This window comes from Trematomus bernacchii, unplaced genomic scaffold (assembly GCF_902827165.1).
Source record: "Trematomus bernacchii unplaced genomic scaffold, fTreBer1.1, whole genome shotgun sequence".
NCBI classification, from domain to species: Eukaryota; Metazoa; Chordata; class Actinopteri; order Perciformes; family Nototheniidae; genus Trematomus; species Trematomus bernacchii.
In genome coordinates, this window is record NW_022987786.1 from 123,982 (window position 1) to 144,104 (window position 20,123).

At 43.5% G+C, this 20,123-nt stretch overlaps 1 pseudogene; it reads left to right on the forward strand.

The window, feature by feature from the left end:
* Positions 1-20,123, forward strand: part of LOC117497551 — a 112,312-nt pseudogene that overhangs the window by 32,530 nt on the left and 59,659 nt on the right.

The window sequence follows — 20,123 nt, forward strand, 5'->3', positions numbered from 1 at the left end:
GCGGGGAAGCAGTGTGTGGACCTGTCAGCACAACTTACATAATTCCGAATTTAACAAACACATTTAAATAATTGGTTTAAACGGCATAATAATAAGGACGATCGTCCGTTCTGTGATTCTCCAGAACACACATGTTATGATATTAGGGTCAGGCAGAGTGAGATGAGATCGCTGTCCCTTTAAGAGAGAGAGAGAGGGGTGTGGCGTGTGCATGTGTGTGTGTGTGGATGGTAGAGCGACAGTGAGGGAGCGTGTGTATGTTTCTGGAAGTGAAACGAGGCAGCAGAAAAACAGAGGTCTGTGATGTATTTTGTGAAACAGAAGAACAGCTAAATAAATGCATCCCAAGAAGAGCTCGCCTCTCTCCAGTCATTTAAGCTAAAGTGGGTTATTGAACCTGAAGCTTGTTGCTTCTGCCCTCCTCGACTACGGTCTGGGAGCCGACAGGAAAGTTCAACACACAGATTGCCAGTCCGCCCCTTTGTAGCATATTATTTCAATGAGAGATGAGCAGATCGCCACTGGGCTTTCAACTAAAGACACAGCCACGCAAAAACTGTGATATTTGTACAGCTCCTTATGGGTACTGCAATTTGTGCTTTCCTCCGTGGTGAAACGATCAGCACTGCACCATGGAGGAAAGCGGCAGAAAGTCACCTGGAGTTCAACAGAGCGGGGCTGCGCTGCGTGCATGGCTTCCTTCTGCATGTAACGGGGAGACGCGCTCTGGCGGCGGTCTCGTTCAGGATCCAAAAATACAATTTAAATATTTTGCACACTTATTCCACTTAATCCTAGTGTGCCACTGATTACGGTGCCGCGTGCCAATGCTGGCACGCGTGCCAGGGGTTGCCGACCCCTGGGATAGGGTATAACTTCATAATTAACTACGTCTGAAAGCAGTAGTCTAGGGCAAATATGTGCAAGTCTCTTCAGTGAGAATGTCACAAAATGAATAAAAAAGAAAAGCCAAATTCTGTAAAAAAAAAAGTTAAAAAAAACAAGTGAAGTTTTGAAGAAAAAGTAAAATTCTGAGAAAACAGGCATATATGAGATGCATTTTGGGACATGTAGTTTATGTAACCGTATAATAAACATATTATATTCTTTGCAAGCTCTTGTGGGGCCACATGAAATGAAGTCACGGGCCGGATTTGGCCCCCGGGCCTTGAGTTTGACACCCCTGTTCTAGAGGATGGGAGTGATGTGGTCTCGGGAGCGGGTGTGGGTGAGGAGGCGGGCAGCAGAGTTCTGGATATGTTGGAGTTTATTGAGGAGGTTGGATGGTATGCCGTAGAGCAGTGGTTCTGAACTGGTGGGTATCTACCCAAAAGTGGTTCACGGACCCGTTTTTTGTTGTTGTTATAATACATTATTTTTTATATATTAAATATTGAAAAAAGTCAAACTTTTATTTTGAAGGCCCGATGTTCTAACGCTGTGCATGCAGTAGGCGTTGGACTGAAAGTACCGGAGACCATAAACGGTTTTGAAAACTTCTGTCAAGTAGTGATCATCTTCTCAATAAAACATCTTTGCTGATGCATGATTTCAGCATGTCTGCCTTTCTATGCTAGACAGTTCAGCTTTGATTCCATCATCTCATTAAACCTTTTTTAACCTGTTAAGCCCGAGAGACCCCGGTACCGGGGCACTGCCGCAACATCTTGCAGGAAACAGTGTCTGAGGGCATGTTCATTTAATAAACTATAAATGTTTTATATCCATGTAACGGGAAGAAACTCATCTAACTGATCAATTTTATTTTTATTTCAAAAGAAAACCCACAATGCTAACACTGAGCCTCTGAATTAGCAACGAGCGAAACATGCTAACAGATTACTGCACCGAAAATCACTCACAAAACCTTATTATTTATCTCTTCTCCACATCCATGACATCGATTCACATTGTGAGGTGACACAGAATAAATGGGTACCCTCATTATCACTGAATTATATGAATTTGCGACGTTATAAACAAAAGCAGACATCAAAACAGGTGACGCTAGGTAGCTAAAAATGCTAACATTTTTACCTTGGCTCTGTAGTCTCTCCAAGGTGGTCTTCAATGGCATTAAAACGATGAAAACGCTGCTGAAGTTAATCCATAGGTTAATCCAATGTGTCTGTGTCCCTTTGAAATGATTTCTGATAATCCATAAGCAATAAAACTGCTTTTCCGTTTCCAGATGTCAGAGCTAGAGATAGGTTCACTCTGATGCAAAACTGCATTAGCGAAGCCCCCACCTTCTCTTTTCACAATGAGTGTGTGTGGGGGACTCCCCCTTCGATTATATTGGCTCTAACGGTCAGAAAGAGGTGTCAACCATCAAAATCGAGCAAGGGGGGCCAGAGATATGGAAAATCCACCCAAATGACCCCAGAAGTGGTTTCTTTTTGCTAAATCTCTCTAAAAAGGTCAAATGTCACTGGTTTTGCATCAATCTTGATACAGGGTACTTCTTATATGTTGTACTTTGGATTCCTAAAGCTTTTAGTCTACCTTACCATCATCCAAGGGTAGTTTTCACTATAAGTAAAAAATACATTTTTGGACGGACACTATAATTTACAGTTTTTTACTATGTAAAATCTGAATTTTCTTTAAAATAAAAAACATCTATATTGATTCTGACTTTTCTCCTGGGGGACGCCTTGGGACAGAGGAGCAGTGGAGGAGGTGCAGTTGTTGATGTTGATAAACTGATGTCTGTCGGTGAGGTAGGATTTCAGCCAGGAGAGTGCAGTGTCGGTGATGTTGAGTGATGATTCGAGGAGGGACAGCAGGATGGTGTGGTTGATGGTGTCGAATGCTGCGGTGAGGTCGAGGAGGATGAGGATGTTCAGGTTGCCGGAGTCAGAGGAGAGGAGGAGGTCGTTTGTGATTTTCAGAAGAGCTGTTTCGGTGCTGTGTTTTGATCGGAAACCGGATTGAAATGGCTCAAAGAGGTCATTGGAGCTGAGGTGGGATTTTAGTTGTGAGGCAATGACACGTTCAAGTATTTTTTACAGAAAGGGGAGATTTGAGATGGGCCAGAAGTTGGACATGATATCAGGTGTGAGTCCAGGTCTTTTGAGAATGGGTGTGATAGCAGCCAGTTTGAGAGAGGTGGGAACTGATCCAGATCTGAGGGAGGAGATGCGCCGGTGAAGATGGCCGCATCGTCTTCGTGCTCCTCTCCAACTTTGCCCATTTTCGTATTTTGTACATATTTCTTTTACTTTTGCCGTTTTACTTTTAACATGGTTCGCAACATGCTAGCCGACCGCACCTACTCTGCCATACAATATAGCAGAGAGGAACTTTTCCAATTGCGAAACTTCGTGGACAATATTAACCCTCCGACAGACAATGGAGATTCACCATGGCTACCTGTTGCTGTTCTACCTGAGAGACGCAAGAAGAAGACAAAGCGGGGATGCCGGGCCGGGTTGCTGGTCAGACTAAGAAAACGTGAGAATCGGCCCCCTCTTCCGAGTATTCTTCTGGCTAATGTTCAATCCATTGAAAATAAGCTAGATGAACTCAGAAGCCGGATTGCTTTTCAACGGGACATTAAGAACTGTAACGTGTTAATTCTCACTGAGACTTGGCTCAACCCCGCTATCCCGGACTCCGCTATTGTCCCTGACGGATTCTCTATTTTTCGTCAGGACCGGACTGCAAACTCGGGGAAAAGTAAGGGAGGCGGTGTGTGTGTAATGACTAACAACAACTGGTGCTCAGATGTGAAGATTATTTCATCGGACTGTTCCGCACAGCTAGAGCACCTCATGATCTCATGTCGGGCCTTCCATCTGCCGAGGGAATTCACATCTGTTGTGATAACAGCAGTGTATATCCCGCCGCAGCCACTCGCCGACAACAACACGGCACTCGATCAGCTGTTTGGGTTTATTGATAAAACCGAGACTTCACGGCCAGATGCGGCGTTCGTTGTGGCCGGAGATTTCAACACCGCCAACATGAAGAAGGTTTTGCCAAAATATTACCAACACATCAACTTCCCGACGCGCGGGGGAAACATACTGGACCATGTTTATTCCCCTTTCCGGAATGGATATAAGGCTCTCCCTCGCCCTCCCTTCGGCAAATCAGACCATATCTCACTACTGTTGTTGCCTGCTTACAAGCAGAAACTTAAAAGGGACAGACCGATAACAAGGACAGTACAACGATGGAGCGAGGAGTCAGATTCAGCACTGCAGGATTGCTTTGCATCCACGGATTGGAGTGTGTTTGAGGACAATAACATCAACACACACACGGACACTGTCATCTGCTACATTGGGAAATGCATCGATGACGTGGTACCGAAGGTTTCTGTACGGACATTCCCAAATCAAAAGCCCTGGGTAAACGGTGAGGTGCGCGGCAAACTGAAAGCGCGCACTCTCGCGCACACAGCGGGAGATTTGGAGGAGTACAGGAAGTCTAGGTATGATCTCCGGAGAGCAATAAAAAATGCAAAGAGACAGTACAAAGAGAAGGTGGAATCTGACTTCAAAGGCTGTAACACTAGGAATATGTGGGCGGGACTAAGGACAATGACTGACTACAAAGGAGCAGCGGGGGGTGCTGCGGGAGTGTCTGCGTGCGCATCTCTCCCAGATGAGCTAAACAGTTTTTTTGCACGCTTTGAGAGCAGCCAGGCTGTGGAGGTACAGAGGGACCAGGAGCTACACTGCCCTTTTGTTTTAAATAGGGCAGATGTGTGTAAATCCTTTAAAAGGGTTAACCCACACAAGGCTCCTGGACCTGATGGCATCCCTGGCCGTGTTCTCAGGGTGTGTGCAGTTCAGCTGGCAGAGGTGTTCACAGACATCTTCAACAGGTCCCTGCTGCAGTCTGTAGTCCCCACATGTCTTAAACACTCCACCATCATTCCTGTCCCCAAAAAGACAATCATCACCTGCCCCAACGACTACCGCCCAGTAGCACTCACCTCCATCATAATGAAGTGCTTTGAGCGGTTAGTCAAATTATTCATCACCTCCTCCCTCCCTGAATCTCTGGACCCCCTGCAGTTTGCCTACAGAGCAAACAGGTCCACAGACGACGCCATAGCCCTCACCCTCCACACTGCCCTCTCACACCTGGACCCGAAGAAGAGGAACACATATGTGAGAATGCTGTTCATTGACTACAGTTCAGCATTCAACACCATTGTGCCCTCCAAGCTGGCCATCAAGCTCAGAGACCTCGGACTCAACAGCGCCCTCTGCGACTGGATCCTGAACTTCCTGACGGGCAGACCCCAGGCAGTGCGGGTGGGAAATATCACATCCTCCACCCTGATTCTCAACACCGGTGCCCCTCAAGGCTGCGTGCTCAGCCCTCTCCTCTACTCCCTGTTCACCCACGACTGCGTGGCCACACACAGCTCCAACACCATCGTGAAGTTTGCTGATGACACGACCGTCATCGGCCAGATCACAGACGATGACGAGACGGCATACAGAGAGGAGGTCGAAAACCTGACATCTTGGTGCCAGGAGAACAACCTCCATCTCAACATCAGCAAAACAAAGGAGCTGATTGTGGACTACAGGAAGCAGCAGGGAGAGGGACACGCCCCCATCGCCATCAATGGGACTACGGTGGAGAGAGTCAAAAGCTTCAGGTTCCTTGGGGTCCACATCACTGAGGACCTGACATGGTCTCTTCACACCACCACCATCACTAAGAAAGCTCGACAGCGGCTCTTCTTCCTCCGCAGGTTGAGGAGGTTCAAAATGGATTCCAGGATACTCTGCAACTTCTACAGGTGCACGATAGAGAGTATCCTCACTGGCAGCATGACGGCCTGGTACGGCAGCTGCACCGACCTCGATCGTAAGGCTTTACAGAGGGTGGTGAAAACTGCACAGCACATCACCAGGACGGAGCTGCCATCCATGGAGGACCTTTACTCCCAGCGGCTCAGGAAGAAATCACTACGGATTATCAAAGACCCCCATCACCCCAGCCACAAACTGTTCTTTCTGTTGCCGTCTGGCAGACGTTACCGCAGCATCCTGGCAAGGACAAGAAGATTCGGAGACAGTTTCTTCCCGCGGGCAGTGAGACTGTTAAAAAATTGAACTGTTGAAACAACTTCAAACATTCAACTGCTACTCAGTAGTATGTATCTAATACCTAATATATATATATCATTCCAATAACTTGTATATAGACTCATACTGCACTATTCCACATCATAACTTTATTTCATTTTTATAACTATTATTATTTTTGTATTGCTCTTGCTCTTATTGTTATTATGTTATGTTATTATGTTGCATTGTTGGAGAAGCCTGTGACATAAGATTTTCAACTGCATAATTACTCTGTAGCTATGTCAGATTGACAATAAAGAACCTTGAACCTTGAACCTTGAGTTAATGATGGTGGCGATGAGTTGGCAAATGACCCCAGAAGTGGTTTCTTTTGCTAAATCTCTCTAAAAAGGTCAAATATCACATGTTTTGCATCAATCTTGATACAGGGTACTTATCATATGTTATAGTTTGGATTCCTAAAGATTTTTGGCTACTATCCCATAATTCAAGGGTGGTTTTCACAATAAGTAATGTTTTATTTTTTAGACGGAAACTTTAATTACATTTTTTTCACTATGTTCAATCTGAATTGACTTTAAAATAAAAACATCTATATTGATTCTGACACTTCTACAGCCAAATCACAGGTGTATCATTGCTTGGAGAAAAAATATTATTCATTTAACCCTTTTAGAAGTGAAGATATAGTCATTTGTTCTGGGAATGTCATTTTCGAGCCTGAGGCCTGAAAAACCGGCTCAGGGCTTAACAGGTTAACTCTGATCAGATTATTAAACCTGGAGTTATTTCAAACGGGAACATTGTTTTCTAAAGTTATATCATGTTTTCTTTATTCAGACCTGAACATCTGACTGGATTATAAACAGATTTTGATCCCCATCATTTGTTCTTTATTCAGCCTGAGAGGCTGCATTTTGACAGAGATCAGCTGTTCTGCTCTGATCTCAGCTCTGAAGTCCAACCCCTCCCATCTGAGAGAGCTGGATCTGGGTGACAACGATCTGAAGTATTCAGGAGTGAAGGTGCTGAGAGATCTTCTGGAGAGTCCAGACTGCAGACTGGAGACTCTCAGGTCGGTTCTCCATCTTTAACCAACGCAACATCTTGCAATAAACAGCATCTGAAGGCTTCTTAACATTTAACTTCTGTGCTGAGATCAATGTGTATATATCAAAGTGCCGCTCGAGCACCGGAGTGATATTTGCATCTCGCTTTAGAGGCTGTACCCATGCCGGCTTTGTGCTGCTTGAATCCACTGCTGTGATGAACAAGCTCCCAGAATGCAACACGGCTGCGCTCAGAGTAACAATAATAAAACAGATGGAGCATGATTTAACTTCAGGAACTAACTGTCCATACAAGTCTGGTTGGTTTGGTGGGAAAGTTTGAATATATGTAACTGGCAGTACTTTATGAATATGAAGTGTTTATCGTCTCTCTTCCACTGTCACATAGAGTAGTTACACAGCAGAGACAGCACTACAGCGCTCTGCTGACCGGACGTTTACTGACTCTCCTGCTGAATCTGGCTGGCCATAGTTTATTAACAGTGGTTGGATTTCCTTTCAAACAAGCCACAGCAGCGTCAGAGGAACGCTTCAGCACAGACCTCACTACAGACAGCGCCTCGTGGCTATGTAGGCTGACATTTATGAATGGAATATTAATATACATGCCTTGATGAGGTCATTCTTTATAAAGCCTCCCCCCCACGTTATTGAGCGAGGGCTTTTGTTGTTCATTATCTTCTGAGAGTCCCTTCCCTCTCCCCAAAGATCATTTGATTTAGTAAGACTAAAAGCAGAAACTAAAGAGCCGGCAGTCTATTCTCTGTTCACTAGTTTAACAAATAAAACTATTTAAATTAAAAAAACACGGACTATCAGTTCGATTTCACTTTTTCTGTCTCACAGTTTTTAACCTGTTTGGAATTTCCACTTTTTAAACTTCTTCAACTCTGAACATATTATTAAACCTGGAGTAAACATTGTTTTCTTAGGTTACATCATGTTTTCTTTATTCAGACTGAGGCGCTGCTGGTTGTCAGAGATCAGCTGCTCAACTCTGATCTCAGCTCTGAAGTCCAACCCCTCCCATCTGAGAGTTCTGGACCTGAGTCACAATAAGCTGCAGGATTCAGGAGTGAAGCTGCTGAGAGATCTTCTGGAGAGGCCAGACTGCAGACTGGAGACTCTCAGGTCAGTTCACTGACTCTCTGTTACTGCTGGAGATCTCATATGTTTAATTAGTTATTCAACCTATTTCTTCATCATACATATATTACATCCCTACGGTTGTAAATGTTGTCGTAACAGTTGATTGTTTCCTAAAGAAACTATTATTCTTCCACTGTTATTTGTTAAAGTAAATGTATGTTTTCTTTAGTAAATGGTCTGAATAAAGAAGGTCCTCTGAACTAATATTAGTTTCACATAGTTTACTTTCTGACAGAAATGTCTATGTTCCCATCATTGAGACGTGTTTTCACAGATAATAAACAGAAGGCTGATATAATGATGATCCACAATAACAGAATGACAGTCACTGTAATTCAGGGAAAAGTTAATTGATTAGGACGCAGTAATGTTGAGCTACACATTTCAGACCTGAACATCTGACTGGATTATAAACAGCTTTTAATCCTCATCATGTTTTCTTTATTCAGACTGAGAGGCTGCAGTTTGTCAGAGATCAGCTGTTCTGCTCTGGTCTCAGCTCTGAAGTCCAACCCCTCCCATCTGAGAGATCTGGACCTGAGTATGAACTACAAGCTGCAGGATTCAGGAGTGGAGCTGCTGAGAGATCTTCTGGAGAGTCCAGACTGCAGACTGGAGAATCTCGGGTCAGTTCACTGACTCTCTGTTACTGCTGGAGATCTCATTATTTCATTAGTTATTCAACTTGATTCTTCATCATACATATATTACATCCATACGTTTGTAAATGTTGTTGTAACAGTTGATTCTTTCCTAAATAAACTATTATTCTTCCACTGTTATTTGTTAAAGTAAATATAGGTTTTCTTTAGTAAATGTTCTGAATGAAGAAGGTCCTCTGAACTAATATTAGTTTTACGTAAAGTTTACTTTCTGACATAGAAATGTTTATGTTCCCAACATTTAGACGTGTTTTCACAGTTAAAAAACAGAAGGCTGATATAATGATGATCCACAATAACAGAATGACAGTCACTGTAATTCAGGGAAAAGATCTTTGATTAGGACGCAGTAATGTTGAGCTACACATTTCAGACCTGAACATCTGACTGGATTATAAATTGATTTGTATCCTCATCATGTTTTCTTTATTCAGACTGTGGGGCTGCAAGTTTTCAGGGATCAGCTGTTCTGCTCTGATCTCAGCTCTGAAGTCCAACCCCTCCCATCTGAGAGCTCTGAACCTCGGTGAGAACTATCTGCAGGATTCAGGAGTGAAGCTGCTGAGAGATCTTCTGGAGAGTCCATACTGCAGACTGGAGACTCTCAGGTCAGTGCTCCATCTTTAACTTCTGTGCTGAGATGAAGAGAGTTGTGTTGACTCTGAGCTGCAGACATCAGGCTGATATTACTCTGAACCTCACTGATCATCTTAATGCTAGAGTCTACTTTCTTTTTCTGTGGTTTAGTTCACTAACTCTGGCAGAGCCATGTTGATCTTTACATTTTAATATAACAAAAAAAACTTCATTGCATAATTCCCTCTGAACCTTTAAAGGTGACCTATCATGCAAAATGCACTTTTGTACGTCTTTTCTACATGAATATGTGTCCCCGGTGTTCCAGGGAACTCACCAAGTGTCAGAAAACACAACCCTCTCTATTTTCCTCCATACCCAAATCTCTAAAAAAGGGGCTGCAACGGATCTGATAAAAACTGATCCAGATTTGAACACTGTCCTGACGTCAGGACGGTGGCGCTACGGCTATTGGGCCAACTTCACCAATCAGGAGGAGACAGCCACGACCATTGCCGTTCGAAAGCGCTGGAGACGCTGTAGTAGATATGCCAGGCCTGTAGGTGGTGCTGTTTTCACAGAATCAGCCCAGGGCTAAAAAAGTGCACATTGAGCGAAATGAGGCTTGGCTAAAATGCATGATCTGTTTGGTATTTTGAAAAATAAATATGCCTTATATAGGTATGGTCCTACACTATATTATTATAATATAGCATGATAGATCCACTTTAAACACCTGAAATACATCTTGTATTCTCCATCATGATTTTAACAAATGATTTGAAATACAATAATTACATATTTAAGACTATAAAACACTAACAAGTATTTTCAGTTGTTGCTGATTCCAACATGTTTCTGAGGCTACATGATGCTTTACTGACTGAATAGTTTACACTGAAGAAACTGTGATTTGATGACTCCACTATTCCTAAAATACGTATTCTGGATGTTTTTTCACATTTAAAATGTATCCTATTTGTCCTCTTTGTAAACGTTGTGATCTTGAGTTGAATCATTTTTTGAGGGTTTGTTTTTGTCTGGCTGCACATCATGAGTTAGTGTAGATGGAGCAGAGTCTCAGATGTCAAGTAGAAGCACGTTGTGTTTAATATTAATGAGAAGTCTGTGTTCCTTCACTTTAATGGTCTTTCTCTCAAACGATTCAATAGAAAAGTGACTTAAGGCTCTTTTTGTATTTTACTAAAAGCTCAAATGATCATAGTAGCGAGGGGCAGTGGGGCAACTCTGAAGTCCTTTAAAAAAAAAAAAAAGCCCAGGTCTGGTGAAAGACACTTGATGCTCGATAAATGTGTTCAAGTATCTTTGTAATCACACGAGAGGAAGTGGAGGGCTCGTTGAGACAGTCCTTAATGTTCTCTCAGGGCACATCAGACTAGAGGAGGGATGAGGGCTTTCTTCTGAAGCGTCACTGAAGCCACGGCAATATGTCTTACCTTTGCAGTTGTTCTGATCAAAAGTTGTGTTCAATGGCATTAAACTGATAAAAATGCTGCTGAAGGTTAATCCATAGGTTAATCCAATGTGTCTGTGTCACTTTGAAATTATTTCTGATAATCCATCAGTAATAAACCTAGTTTTCAGTTGCATGCGCATCGCTCTCCGGTTGAGGTCGAATAGTCCATTTTGCTTAGGAACCTTCCTAACAGAGTGAAATGACCCGGAAGTACGTCAGTGGCAGCCATGATAAGTGCCGTTCGAATTCTCCAGATCAGTGGTTCCCGTTTCGAGTCGGTCACAGATTTGTGAGTGAAACAAAAAAGAAAGTTGAAAATAAAAATAATATCTTTATTTTCTTTTGGGAAAAAAGTCAAACTTTTATTTTGAAGGCCCGATGTTCTAACGCTGTGCATGCAGTAGGCGTTGGACTGGAAGTACCGGAGACCATAAACGGTTTGGAAAACTTCTGTCACGTAGTGATCATCTTCTCAATAAAACATCTTTGCTGATGGTTTTTTCGAGTCTTCTGGCCAATCAGAATCAAGATTGTTGCCGGAAGTCACCACGGAGAATAACTTTGCGGTAGAACTATACTTTATACATCCATGGGTACAACTTCAGATAAAAATGAACACATAATAAAATATGACCCCCGGTTTGATGATTGACAGGTCACAGAACAATGGGGGCTATCTACCCTACCCACAATTTAAAGTAATTCACAGACTATCTCCTCTTTGCTCTTCTCTCTGTGTGGAGCAGCAAGCTGTCAGAACAAAGTGAAAAACAAACAATGGCATAAAATATTATTAATATGTCGGGTAGTAATAGATTTATTTATTTTCTTCTCAGAGTGTACCAGAATGCGTAGTTTATATGTTAGTATTTCTAAAAATCTCCTGGGGGAGAATCCCCCCAGACCCCCTGCTGGGGTTGGGTTTTCAGCATGTCTGCCTTTTTATGTTATACACTTCAGCTTTGATTCCATCATCTCATTAAACCTTTTTAATAACATACTTTAGTTCTGTGAAGGGATATAAGGGATATATCCACTGTACTTCACTTAATAATGTACGCTGAAAAGCGTATTACAGCACGATTTTTTGTTGAATAGATTTAAGTCGTTCAAATTTCGGGTCGCGATTTATTGACAAAGGAAAAAGTGGGTCCCGAGGCCTGACCAGTTGAAAACCACTGCTCTCGATGATAGGAACGGAGGTTTCAAACGTCCATTATAACTTCCTTTAGCTTAGGAACCACTGGACCTTCCTTTACGAAAGGAGAGGGGAACATGCTGCCCCACCAGCATTTGCCGTCACACAACAGTCGGCCGTTCACCAAAACAACCAATTATGACCGAGAAATTATATCATGAAAGTTACGGTGCTTATTAAGCATTTTAAAACGTATGTGGTAAGTTGCCAAAGTGCTTTGTTTTGAACGTTCATCAGTATTATAATCAAAAAGAGAAATATGAACGTTAGTTTTTACTGAAATGATCAAATAAAGTCAACATTTCACAGTCTTTACTGAGCTGTGTGGGGTTTGTTCAACTTTTAAAAGATGTTTGAATGGTGATATACACAGTGATAGATGTTAAGGACTAACGTTCATAATAAATACATTTGTATTGATTTTAAGATCTTTTCATACACTCATACGTATTGGGATCATTTGTATTAATGTGGACCGGAGGGAGAGGGTGACGAGCATAAGTTTCACTTTCCTTTTTTATTTAAATTCCAACTTTGGTCATGAAGAATATGTTTCTCTGTTTTCCACATTCATAAAGCATAACAGCATCAGAGCACGGTGCAGAGTCTCTAGATGAGTTTACAGTAGTCCTTCGTTCTTATTAAACATCCATGTTCTAGTCCGCTGTATAGAAAACTGTAGTTTCCATAGTTTCCCCTCAGAAGCAGACGCACATTTATGACGTCCGGTGGCGCATCATAAACACGTCGGATAGTGAAAGTGCAGTCGATTCTCTAAAGTACCGCAGTCTCTTCTCCTAAGTCCTTTTGAATTATCCTATCCACTATCCCCTAACCCCGTGACGTTTCACACAGAGGTCAAGGGATAGACGATAGGGATAAACGATAGGAGCTCATTTTTTGACTATTCGACTGCAAACTCACTCCTCAATGGAACGTGTATGTGGATTTAGGAACTTCCCCTTCAATTATATTGGCTCTAACTGTTCAAAAGATATGTAAATAATCAAAATCGACCAATGGGTTCCAGAGAAACGGCAAATGCACCCAAATGACCCCAGAGGTGTCTTTTTTTTGTGCTAAACCTCTCTAAAAAGGTCAAATGTCACTTGTTTTGCATCAATCTTTATACAGTGTACTTATATAATATAATTTGGATTCCTAATGCTTTTAGTCTACTATCCCATCATTCAAGGGTGGTTTTCACTATAAGTAATGTGTTTTTTTTGGGCGGACATTAAAATGTACATTTTCTGAATTAACTTTAAAATAAAAAAAATCTATATTGATTCTGACTTTTCTACATCCAACTCACAGGTTTATCATTGCTTTGAGAAAAAAGATTATTAATTTTCCCCTTTTAGAAGTGAAGTTATAGTCATTTGTTCTGGGAATGTCATTTTCGAGCCTGAGACCTGAAAAACAGGCTCAGGGCTTAACAGGTTAACCTAGAATAAGATTGTCTTTTGAACTCTGGAGATTACTTATTAGGGTCTGAGAGCAGAGGTCGGCGAAGACCCTATTGACCCAGCTAAGCACAGAAAAAGAGTCCGAAATCATGTCGCCAATTAGCTCGCTCTATTACTGATATCGATAGGATTATTATTATTATTTATATTATACTTATTTTACTGCGCATATCAAAAGTGCAGAGACGAACCAAAAAGCCTTTGGAGGTGTATAAAAAAACGTGAAAGAAGTCGGCCATTTTGAATTTGGCGTTGGAAAAATGTTCAACTGGAGTTTCCACTTTCTTAACTTCTTCAGCTCTGTTCAGATTATTAAACCTGGAGTTATTTCAAACAGGAACATTGTTAAAGTTACATCATGTTTTCTTTATTCAGTGTGAGAGGCTGCAGGTTGTCAAAGATCAGCTGTGCTGTTCTGGCCTCAGCTCTGAAGTCCAACCCCTCCCATCTGAGAAATCTGGACCTGAGTGAGAACGATCTTAAGGATTCAGGAGTGAAGCTGCTGAGTTATGGACTAAAGAGTCCAGACTGCAGATTGAAGACTCTCGGGTCAGTTCACTGACTCTCTGTTACTGCTGGAGATCTCATTGTTTCATTAGTTATTCAACCTAATTCTTCATCATACATATATTACATCCATACGTTTGTAAATGTTGTCGTAATAGTTGATTGTTTCCTAAAGAAACTGTTATTCTTCCCCTGTTATTTGTTAAAGTAAATGTATGTTTTATTTAGTAAATGGTCTGAATAAAGAAGGTCCTCTGAACTAATATTAGTTTTACGTAAAGTTTACTTTCTGACATAGAAATGTTTACGTTCCCATTATTTAGACGTGTTTTCACAGATAATAAACAGAAGGCTGATATAATGATGATCCACAATAACAGAATGACAGTCACTGTTATTCAGGGAAAAGCTCATTGATTATGACGCAGTAATGATGAGCTACACATTTTAGACCTGAACATCTGACTGGATTATAAACATATTTTTATCCTCATCATGTTTTCTTTATTCAGACTGGATAGCTGCAGGTTGTCAGAGATCAGCTGTTCTGCTCTGGCCTCAGCTCTGATGTCCAACCCCTCCCATCTGAGAGATCTGGACCTGAGTCACAACGATCTGCAGGATTCAGATGTGGAGCTGCTGAGAGATCTTCTGGAGATTCCAGACTTCAGACTGGAGACTCTCAGGTCAGTAAGGGGTCTCTGCTGGTTCAGCAGTATTGTATTAAACACAGGGAGGTGTTTCTCTCACTGGGGAATCACAACAGATCAGTGATGTTACCCACTGACCGCAGGCTCTTTCATTCTTCCATTAAAGGGCCCATGTCATGCTTTTCCGGTTATTACCCGTCCCCTTGTGTGTTATGAAGGTTTATATGCATGTAAACGGTGTGCAGAGTCACAAACCCTCAAAGTACACCCTGTAGCGAGTAAAACTCTAACACAGAAAATACCTCCCCAAAACGCCTCGTTGGAGATACGTCATTGTCCATTTGATTTTTCCATTTCGTTCCGGGTACGGCATGATGTCAAGCCGTACCCGGAACGAAATGGACCAATCCGTGGAGCCGTTACGTTACGTCCGCGGAGCCGTTACGTTAAGCCCCCGCTGATTGGTCCAAATTGACCAATCCACGGACTTCCTCACACACACATCTGTGTGCAGGGAGCAGGCAGCTCTGCTGATTTCTCCTCCCTGGCTGCAGGCTGATAACAGACAGTTGGGATCGCGGCGAAATTCTCTCTGCAGACCCATTCTCTCTGCAGACCCATTCTCACAGCGTTTATCAACCTTTTTCTTACTCAATATCAAGCCACACTTATTGTTTTTACTTCGGCTGTGACTTTGTGTTTGCTCAGGATGAGTTTGGCTGTGTTTGGCTGTGTATCGCTAACAAGGAAACAACACCTCCACGGAGCTCAGCGCGATTCACAACGTCCCGACCAATCAGAGCACACTGTGCTCACAGGGAGGGTGGGGGCTGGAGCTATTGGAGCTACAACGAGCCGTTAAAGGCAGAGAGTGAAATTCAGTGAATACACGTAGTTTACAGAGATGCTGTTTGAGAAACCAATGTGAGTTTGGAAATATAAAATATAAATCTATTCTAGTAGACCTCAACAATGGAATTATGATCAGTGGAAATGGTGGAATTATGATCAGTGGAAATGGCCATGACATGGGCCCTTTAACTATAAAAGGCCAGCTGAACATGCAAAGCTTTAACTTGAATAATCTACTTTCTAACAGACATATCGGATTTTACAGAAAAGTGGGAAAGGTAGTCTGTTTTTTATGGGATGTTTTTAGTTTCTAATGACTGGTTACTTCCTGTAATGCAGCTGAGAGCTGTGGCAGTCAGTCGTAGTGTTTGCAGAGAAGATGTGATGGGATGTACAGCATGAGATCAGTCAGGACTCTGAAGCTGACTAACTCAAAGAAAAAACACTTATTTTAAACTGGATCTAAAACTGTTGGATTGTGTTCATCCCAACAGGATCAGAGATGATGAGACGATCAGAGCCACAATCCAGAAGACCTGTGAGTACTGAAACCATATCCTCCATTCATCAAGATGTTGTACATTAAATCTGATCTTAAAAGGTCTGAATAGAACAACAACAATATGTTTTAATTCCATTTTGTTACAGCTCTATTCAATCATTTTGGCTGCTAATGTTTCTCTTTGTTCAAGTTTAATTATTATTTTTCTGTGTCACCTCTTCTCTCCATCAGGTGACTCCGATGTGGAACAGGAAGTGAAGACAGACAGAAAGGTGAGAGAGGAGCAGGCTCGAAAATGACATTCCCAGAACAAATGACCATATCTTCCCTTCTAAAAGGCGTAAATTAATAATCTTTTTTCTCAAAGCAAGGTTACATCTGTGAGTTGGATGTAGAAGTCTCAGAATCAATATAGATGTTTTTATTTTAAAGTAAATTCAGATTGAACATAGTAAAAAAATGTAAATTATAGTTTCCGTCCAAAAAAGAAATTACTTATAGTGAAAACCACCCTTGAAAGATGGGATGATACATTAAAAGCTTTAGGAATCCAAACTATAACATATAATAAGTACCCTGTATCAAGATTGATGCAAAACAAGTGAAGTTTGACCTTTTTAGAGAGAACCGGAAGCTGCGATACACTCTGGTGGCTACCATTAGCAGCTAATATAAAATCTCCGATTTTACATACAAATTGAATTATGGATTATCAATCATTTTTTCAAAGTGACAGACACATTGGATTAACCTATGTATTAACCTTCAGCCGCATTTTTTATCGTTTTAATGCCATTGAACACGAATTTTGATCAGAATAACAGCTAAGGTGAGACGATCTCCCGTGAATGCTCCGTAAAGCTACGTGTTGTGATGTCTGTGTTTGCTTCCCCTGTCGCGAGTTCTGATCGCTCAGCTTTAATCTGATATATTTTATGGGCAGTTATACGATCAGTAATAAGGGTATTTTTACCTTGAGTTCTGTGCTAAGTGCGTTAGCATTTTTACACTCAGGGGTCATTTAGACGCTTCTTGTGAGACTTGTGCTTTGTTTCGGTAAAAATGGTTCATATCTTCAGTTAGCTGAGTTTCTAACCGTTAAGTAAGTATGACACATTAATAGGTTTTCAAATATTAAGAAGCCCTCTGACACAGTTTCGTGAAAAAAACTACCCGCCGACCCGGATTAGGGTACTCTCGGGTTTAACAGGTAAATTAGTTTGTGTGTTTTTTTAATGGGAGGTGTGTCCAAGAGGATTACTTATCCCCAAGTTGATTCAATAAATGTATATGAAGCTGCCATTTAAAATATCTGGATCCCGGACGAAATGGGAAATATTCCTACTGGCTGGCACTTCTGTTCTGTGATTGGCTGGTACTTTTGTTCTATGATTGGCTGGTAATACTGTGCTGTGATTGGCTGATACTTCTGTTCTGTGATTGGCTGGTAATACTGTGCTGTGATTGGCTGGTAATACTATGCTGTGATTGGCTGGTAATACTGTGCTGTGATTGGCTGGTAATAGTGTGCTGTGATTGGCTGGTAATAACTTGCTGTGATTGGATGGTAATACATGCTGTGATTGGCTGGTAATACTGTGCTCTGATTGGCTGGTAATACTGTGTTTTTATTGGCTGGTACTTATATTCTGTGATTTGCTAGTAATACTGTGCTATGATTGGCTGGTAATACTGTGCTGTGATTGGCTGGTGTTTGGCTGGTAATACTGTTCTGTGAATGGATGGTAATACTGTGATATGATTGGCTGGTAATATTGTCCTGTGATTGGCTGGTAATATTGTGTTTTGACCTTTTGAAATTGACAATGAACTCAGATGATCCAGACTAATTGTTACGGTTTTGTATTTATGTTTTCATTTTCCACCTTTTGTTTTGAAATGTTTTCCTCCTTGTGTCTTCTCTGTTCCTTCTTCCTGTGTTTGCCTTCCTGTCGTTAGTTTCCCTGGTGTGTCTGATTGTGTTCACCTGTTGCCCTTGTGTTTCTGCCTCCCTTACCCCAGCTGTGTCTTGTCTTGTGATTACCCCTCTCTGTATTTAGTCTTGTCTTCCCCTGTGTGCCTTGTCGGTTCATTGTTGGTTTTTCCTGTCTCCCTCCATGTCCGTCACGGTCAGTTTTTGTGCTACCTATGTGTTTCATGCCATGTTTTTGTTCAGCTTTTAAAATAAAGCTCGCTTTTTGTTTATAGACCTTTTTACCTTTTATTGTAGTCTGCATTTGGGTCCTACCCTTTCCACGCATCCTAACAGAATGAACCGACCAGCTTTGGACTCAGCAGACTCGGATCGTTTTGCTCTACAGGCAGAATGTCTTGGGTACTCTCTGGAGTACATTTTTTATACTTGGAATGGCGCCTCTTCTAGACGTGGTAGAGAGGCTGCGTTGAAGGAGGCACGTCAGGAGGTTGCTCGTGGCTACAACTTTTCACAAGTAGTCCTGAGGACTTGTCCGAAGCCTCTAACCCTTTCCTGGGGTATGACCAGGCCTGGGGAGGCCCACAGATCCTCCAAAGAATCTCTAGGAGACGCAAGACCAAGATTCCAGCCCGTGCTCCAGTGGTTCCAGCTCCAGATCTGGCCCCAGCAGCCATTGTTCCAGCCCCAGTTCTGGCCCCAGCAGCCATGGTTCCGGCCCCAGTTCCGGCCCCAGCAGCCATGGTTCCGGCTCCAGTTTCGGCTCCAGTACTGGCTCCCCGGCCGACGCCAACCCCCCGTGTTTTGTCAGTGGTTCGGCCCACTCCAGCCCCTCGTGTCCTGTCGGTGGTCCGGCCGACTCCAGCACCTCGTCTCCTGTTGGCTCTCCGGCCGATGCCTACCCCATGTCCTGTACCGTTGGAGGTCCCGCCGACTACTCTTCTGCCGGGGGTCCTGCCAACCCTATGTCCTGTGCCGTTGGAGGTTCCACTGGGGACTACTCTTCTGCCGGGGGTCCTGCCAACCCTATGTCCTGTGCCGTTGGAGGTCCCGCCGACTACTCTTCTGCCGGGGGTCTTGCCAATCCTATGTCCTGTCCCGTTGGGGGTCCCGCCGACTACCCTTCTGCCGGGGGTCCTGCCAACCCTATGTCCTGTGCTGTTGGAGGTCCCGCCGACTACTCTCCTGCCGGGGGTCTTGCCAACTCCATGTCCTGTCCCATTGGGGGTCCCGCCGACTACTCTTCTGCCGGGGGTCCTGCCAACCCTATGTCCTGTGCCGTTGGAGGTCCCGCCGACTACTCTTCTGCCGGGGGTCTTGCCAATCCTATGTCCTGTCCCGTTGGGGGTCCCGCCGACTACTCTTCTGCCGGGGGTCCTGCCAAGCCTATGTCCTGTGCTGTTGGAGGTCCCGCCGACTACTCTCCTGCCGGGGGTCTTGCCAACTCCATGTCCTGTCCCATTGGGGGTCCCGCCGACTACTCTTCTGCCGGGGGTCTTGCCAATCCTATGTCCTGTCCCGTTGGGGGTCCCGCCGACTACTCTTCTGCCGGGGGTCTTGCCAACCCTATGTCCTGTGCTGTTGGAGGTCCCGCCGACTACTCTCCTGCCGGGGGTCTTGCCAACTCCATGTCCTGTCCCATTGGGGGTCCCGCCGACTACTCTTCTGCCGGGGGTCTTGCCAATCCTATGTCCTGTCCCGTTGGGGGTCCCGCAGACTACTCTTCTGCCGGGGGTCCTGCCAACCCTATGTCCTGTGCTGTTGGAGGTCCCGCCGACTACTCTCCTGCCGGGAGTCTTGCCAACTCCATGTCCTGTCCCATTGGGGGTCCCGCCGACTACTCTTCTGCCGGGGGTCTTGCCAACCCTATGTCCTGTGCCGTTGGGGGTTCCGCTGAGGGTCCTGCCAACTCCACGTCCAGTATCGTTGGGGGTCCTGCCGACACCTGTTCAGCTGTGGGTCCTGCCAACCCCATGTCCTGTCCCGTTGGGGGTCCCGCCGACTACTGCTCCGCCG